Source organism: Epargyreus clarus, unplaced genomic scaffold, assembly GCF_041222505.1.
Source record: "Epargyreus clarus isolate Ecla_fem2 unplaced genomic scaffold, WU_Ecla_fem_2.2 ptg000003l, whole genome shotgun sequence".
Lineage (NCBI taxonomy): Eukaryota > Metazoa > Arthropoda > Insecta > Lepidoptera > Hesperiidae > Epargyreus > Epargyreus clarus.
The window spans coordinates 10,714,154-10,721,714 of record NW_027332211.1 but is presented as its reverse complement, the minus strand read 5'-3'; positions in this window follow the sequence as shown (position 1 = coordinate 10,721,714).

Genomic DNA, 7,561 nt, shown 5'->3' with positions numbered 1-7,561 from the left:
TAACCTAACGTTTAAGCAGACCTGCTGCCTGATGGAAAGTAGTCAACGTCGCCTATGGACATTTGCAACACCAGAGGAGCCGCCAATGCATCGCCGGCTTTGAAGGAAAGCTCTTTTTGCACCTTTTTTGAAGAGCCCCACGTCATAACGCTCCGGGAATACCTCAAGAGGAAGCTCATTCCACATCTTACACGTCTGCGGCAAGAACGTCCGTGTAAATCGAACCGTGGAGGACTGCCACGAGTCCAGTTGGTGTGGATGGAACTTCATCCTTCGGCGAGTGGTGAGATGGGGGAATGGTGACATAGGCACCAGGTCAAACAGTTCCTCGGAACACTCACCATTGTAAAGTGTCTGCTGCTCAAAGACATAATCAACTATCTTAAATACAAATTTCTAACACATAAGAACTTAGCTATCAAATTCATTAGCCCCTGTAGCACTGTAAGGATTCCCAAAATTCTGCACGCTGCATTCACCCTGCTTTATTTCTGAGTTTATTTTAATTACTGCAAGCTATCTGAACTAAGAACGTTGTAAACTTGAACCGAAGTTCGGAAACTATTCGGCCTCCTAAATTCGGTACTGTAGAGCATTATCTCTTAGCGCACTATCTGAGCGCTACATTGCATGCTCGTGTTACATGTTAAACTTGAATGGTTCGCACGTGCTAAATACCTTTTAATCTTGGACTCAAAAATTGGAGTAAGGGTAATCTGTGTCTGTGTGTTTGTAGTGCCGTAGTTCTAAATGAAGCAGATATGTATTAATTAAAAGCAGGCTCCATTTTAATGGTCCTTAGATACCATTGTTAGATAAACATCTGCTGTTAAGCCTTTTGAAAGAAAATGTGTTTTCCATGAGAATTAAAGGGTTAAATTCATACATCAGGTGTTATTAATAATTTGAAGCATAAAGTTCTCTTTTACTTATGTTTTAGTTATATTAAGGTATTTCCACCTTAATATAAGAAAAACCGTACCATTCCTACTAAGATTTAATTGTCAAGATGTACAATTATACGTACATAAGTCTATTAAAGATGCGTTAGATAGCTGAAATCAACGAAATCTGTTATAAAATTTAAAAAAAATATTAAAAGAACATATCTTAAAATAAATACTAGGAATATACAATAACAATGTTGAATATACATACTCTCACAACGCTCATACAATAAGTCACACATAAAAAACGTACTCACACAAACACCCACACACATACACACACACACACACACACACATACAAACATACTCTCACACACACAACAGGCATACCGGACACATATAATAATTATAATTATTTTTAAGTTTCTCATTCTAAGTGATGTAAAAGTCTTATGAGAAATAAAGATTCTTAAACCTAAAAAAACCAAAACAATAGATATATGAAGCCAAAATATAAGACTTACAAAAATACAGTGATATATCTTTTTTGTTTTACCGAAAACGAAACCATGAATGTCTTATACTAATTTAGCGAAATTTAATTACTAACATATTATACAGTGTAGACAAAGATCAGAACATGCCTAAACAGTTCGCAAGTTATTCGACCCTCTAAGGCAATGGTTGTACACTAAACGGTTAACAACAAGTGAACAAAATAATTTAAGTTATTACTTAAAAAATACGGACTTTAGGATTTATTATTTTTATCAAGCAAATAAAAATATACCTAGTAATTTTTACAAATAACTGTTCTATTATATGCGTATGTGTGCTTTATCGTTCTTGATTGTATTTGTAGTTCCCTCCTTTATGGTACGTTTAGGGTTTCACAACTACAAATATAGTGAGTTCGTGTAACTATAAATTAAGATCGAGGGAAATGGCGGCTCGAACAAACGTATATCTTTCATATACCTGGTATATTGTAGTAGGATGGAATAAGCTTAATTTATGAGTTACTCAGGGGTAACAATCCATTTTTGATTAACTTCCGGAATTTCCGGCTTTTAAAAATTTGCGACATATGTCACTTTTTTTTTACTAAAATAAGCATTTTACTACTAAAAATAGTTTAATTACCAACTATTTTTTCTTGCAATCCTTAAAAAACAAAATATTAAGTACTTCACATCTAGATTTGACATTAAAGCAATTATTTTATAATCGCCTAAAATAGCCTATATTTTATCGCTTATGGTGCAGCCGTTTATCGCCAGACAATTCCGTAAATCCGGGGCCGTAGCTATCTGCAACATGCATGCCCGTGTAAACGTCTAGCGAACAACCCCTCGTTCCCCCTTGTCAAGAGGCACAACCCTTTCTTAGTAACCACCCCTCTGTTCTTGGGACTTAGCCGCTTTCTTCGAATTGGTTAACGCTAATAATTTATTTGTGCTTGTAATCTATATTTGGGTGTGTAAATGGTTCATTTAAGGTTCAAAGATATCGAAATTTGACTATTCTATTAGGCAGTCGTCAATCTATTCATCATCATCATCATCAACCCATTACTGTCCCACTGCTGGGCACGGGTCTCCTCTCAGAATGAGAAGGGTTAGGCCATAGTCAACCGCGCTGGCCAAGTGCGTATTGGTAGACTTCACATACATTTGAGATTTTTTTTTTATAAATCTCTCATGTATTCAGGTGTTCTCACGATGCTTTCCTTCACCGTTTAGCAAGTGATAATTAATTTGTAATACGTCAATCCATTACTGTTCCATTACTAGACTGATCTCTCTCTTTACGGGTTTCCTCTCAGAGTGAGAGGGGTTATGCCATAGTCTACTACGCTGACGAAGTGTGTATTGGTACTCCTCACACATCTTTAATTTTATTTTAAGATGGCGTGCGGGATTTTTTCTTGTTCTAGTAGATAGAAATGGTCTAATTTCGATCTCTAAATAAATAAATAAAATATTCCGGTGGGTATAGATATAGTCTTTGAAATAGATACTTTGCTTCATATTAAATTTGTAAATTCGATTACATCAACGAATGCTTTGAGTACCTACGTATTTCGACATACGCATTGATAAGCTATCATAGCAGCTGTTATGATAGCGTAATTTATATTTAAATCATAGTATCGAGGAAACGTATATATGGGTAATATTATTAAGGGGTGCGACACACAAACTACATATTATTTTGTCATTCTTGTCGTCAACGAGTGCTAATTGATGTCTTTTCGTGGACAAGAACTGTGGTTTACGTATTTGGTACCTAAATTGCGTAAAGTAATTTAGTTCTTATTTATTGCTACTATTCGCATTGCACTCTAATTTGAAAAGTATCTTCACTGCTTCTTTTCTATATTTTTTTAATTATATTATAACCACTATGCTATAGGTACACCTAATTTTGTATTATAAACTTACTTTACTTTACAATTATATTCTTATTACATGTTTATTAAGATTAAATTTATAAATTGACGCTACGTTTCAGTGCTGTTACTTAATTAATATCAGTTTCTTATTATAAAGATGAAAAAGCACGTACCTATTGAAACGTAAATATGTTGACAAAGTAACACCGCGATATCAATAGGAGCAATAGAGATAATGTTTAGGGTCCGTGCACACCGACCGGCTCGGAGAGGAGAGCACATTTTTATCACGTTGGAAACTGAGTTTTGAGTACCTAATTGTATTAAGGTTTATTTTTGCATGAGCGCTACTTTCTCATTAAGAATGCTTGAACGCGATTCGTGTGTAATAATAAGAGAAGCCGACCGGCTCTGACTGCGTGCTCATTCTCGCTCGCGCAGCCGATCGGCCCCGATTGCGAGCGCACCCGCTTTCAGATTTTTACCATGTCCGGTCTATGTGAAATAGTTGGCGGCTCCGCTCCAGCCAATTCCAAGCGTATATGATACGGTCCGTGTGAAAAGAAAAATGCGGGCCGATGCTCTCCGAGCCGATCTGTGTGAACGGACCCTTATTCCCCTCAATGTCTGTTTGACGTATGTTATTTAAAAATAATGCGACAATTCGGCTCCAGGACGTATCTGTGATTTAATCTATGGTTTTTGTAATCATCGATAAATGAGATTGAAGGACGTCGGATAGCTAGATAATCAACGAAAAATATGATAGAAACGTTATCAAGTGACAGATCGTGCAAGAATATTATGTTGCTACACATAATGCCGCTTACAGATGACGCAGAAAGTTGCGTAAAACTGATCAATGTTTGCGCGAGCGTTTGAACGTATTTGGTCACTCGTGCCTCCCTTCATGCGAGTACAGTGCCAGTAGGAATAGATAAAATAAGAATCGAAAGTCAAGTAGATAAGAAAGAACTGACCTACCGACTGGTAACCTACGCTAATTAAAGAGCATTATACACTTTAATAAAATGGGTTGGTACATGTATAATTTTTAAAATCCTGTCATTTTTGAGATTCATAATAAGATAAACATAATTTTTAATTTCAAAATATTACCATATTCGAGGTTTAAAATAATTTGCTAAGTGCTCCTCAAAAAGACGTGAAACGACGTTTATAATCGCTTTTTCGTTTTTTGTTTTATGTTTGTCTGTTGTATATTGTAATCTATCCAATTTTTGGTAATCAACGTTCAGCCTTTGACAATTGGGTAAATAGATAGCGAGCGTAAGATGTTTAAGGATTTCATAGAGAATAAAAAAAAACATCCGTGGAGGTAGCTGCGTAGGATGTAGGCTTATACATGGTTACACAATAGTTGGCAAGAATAAATAACATTAATGACACCTGCAACAAATATTCTTCACATAATGTAATTCAATCACAGTACAAGTAGGTACTTGCGCAAGTAACTACGCATCTCAAATGGCATTACACAGGTGATTACTTCAGAGATAATCGAATAATAGAATATGACTTATCTATGATTACAATAGCTTTATGATAAAGCCAAAAAGAACGTTATCATTTTTAATGTTTATAACACAATTTAGAATTGTGCGAACTTGAATTTTAGATGATAAAAGTAGGTACCTATATAAAAAGGAAAAGGTTTTCATATATCTTATCACATGATAATTTTTATATGGATGAGAAATTTTATCTTAAGTCCTTGGTTTGAGAAGGTCACTCACTTAAGTGTTATCTACACTTCTGTCACGTTTTGTTATTGGTATTCCCTACTGAAAAGTGCTTCTTAAAACACCAATAAATGTGTGTTTGTTTTATTTGTTTTTTTATTTAAGTGTGTGTATTTCCGCGACTTGTCTAGAACCTCGGCAGTAGCGGGTTATCCTTAGATAAACGTTGTTAAACCTTGTCAGAGATTTGAAAATAACTGTCACTGGTTACGAACTAGCGCACAACAACAACAAACCACATACACTTAGGTCAGGTTGATATCAGCTTTATCAGAGGAGACAGTCCACTTTACAGAACGATCAAATTCTTTCTTTTTTACCTACAAAAACTTAATATATTAAAGATATAAGTATTTTTAAAGCATTTCTGTAAATCTTTTTCGTGCAATCTCCATGTCCTATATGTATTGAAAGATAGTCTTTGTACTTATTTACTGCATGTAGACATTGATTTCCCCTGACAGACACTCAATTATAGGGGACGATTATTAGATATTCAAATGTAATCATAAGATTAAATACCTAGCGATATGTGTATACTTGACCCATCAAGCAAACTGTAGCCACTATAGTTAATAGCTATGTACAGATTAAGTTAACGTTCTGAATAACCTAACCCGCTTTTTATTATTTAATATTTATTACATAAATTATGAATTAACAACTTGCAAAGGTTAGGTTACACTCTCTTGAAGGCTTTCAGTGTTGCATTTTTATATTTCAAAATATAATTATCCAAAATCTGCTGCTGCAATCCTTCTTATGATCCAATGCTGAGCACGGGTACCATCACAACAAAGGTATATCTGGAACTTTATCCATTCCCTGCTGCTAAGTAAATAGTCTACTTTTAGTTAAATGTCCACAAAGATAAATAAAATAGTAATAGGGTTCCGTTTTTACCCTTTGGGTACGGAACCCTAAAAACAATAACCAGTCCTCAAATTGATTAGATATGGAATTATTGTGAATAAAATAAAATTTACGTTTAATTATTTACAATATTAACCTAATAAAAAGTACAAAAATAATATATGAAACAGGTTTTAAAGACTTATAGTAAAATAATTAAATACAATAAGCTTCCTCCAAATTGTTGTCCTTTAGAAGAGTATAATAAAATAATATAGAATATGAATATATAGAATAATTAAATGTCTTTCAAAATTTATTTTTATTAGAACAATATTCTCCAACCGTAACCCATTAGTGACCTTTTAAAATAATAATTATTTGTTCTACTTCAACAACTTCGTACCGTTAAACTTGGTTTCTATCAACGGACCTAAGGATTAATGAAGTAGCCGGTTGCTATAAAAATGTGTTATTATGCATTAAGTTACAGTCTGCGCTCATGTCTCCGACATTTCTTGTATGGTCACTTTTTGTGTGCGAAGTTCCAGATACCATCGTAATTACGGTTACTTTTTGCGGGAGTTTGAACTGCACTCTGACGCAACCTGCCATAGTGATGCAACACGTTGCAATTAACGTTTCTATAGCGAGTTTTTGGTGTCATTTTAGAGAAAGACATAATTATAAATTAGTTATGAAGTGATGCGTGAAATTTGAATAAAATAAAATCAATGTCTTGTATTTGACTCAGTTGTTGTTGTTGTTTTCAAAACGTTTTAATGTCAGTTCATTTGTACAAGAAATGATTTGTATATCTTAACTGTAAGTATAAAACTGGCCTTTGTTATTTCTTCTAAATATTAGTTATGCAAACTTTTTCACCATTCACCCGCGGTCATTTTGTGTTTATTACATCAAAATGTGACTAATAACTCTCTAACATTGGTCTCCTTGGTAAATAACCGTATGACTCAGGAAATAATCAATTGGATATGTTTAGTAACCAAACTTATGCGACATAAATTATGCCTACATTTACGATGTTTTAATCTCAAATAACATTTACAATTGGTCTAAAAGTAAAACTAATTAGATATTTAGTATTTTTTGCTTTGTTATAACTAAAATTTTGAAAAAAAATAATTGATGTTTTAAAATTTGCGTATAAATTAAGACGTAATAAATAGAGGCACAAGAAAAATTATACATTTTTCTTATTTAATTACTATCTTTAGCGTTTATTTTATTTATTATCACAGAAACAAATATTTTACATAACTTAGATTAAATTATAGTTATATGTAGAGAAAAATATAAATATGATTCCTCGAAATAATTAGTGCATTCTTTAATTAATACGTCACCGCTGGATCTTCTAACGGAATGTAAAGTCGACCGCTTACTTACCGTACTGTAAAAAGAATTTCGAGTTCATTGGCCGACGATTCTAATATTTTTTGATTTAAGTACGCGAAGTTTATCATTTGAGTCACAAGTTCATGACACAATGTTTTTACGGTCCGATAGCAACGAGATTGAAGGAGCAATGCATTATTGTGTGTCTATAATTTATTTATACCTATATGATTAGTGACCACACAGGCTATAGTTATGTAATGTTATCATATGTACGCTGAAACTCATTGATTTCGATACATT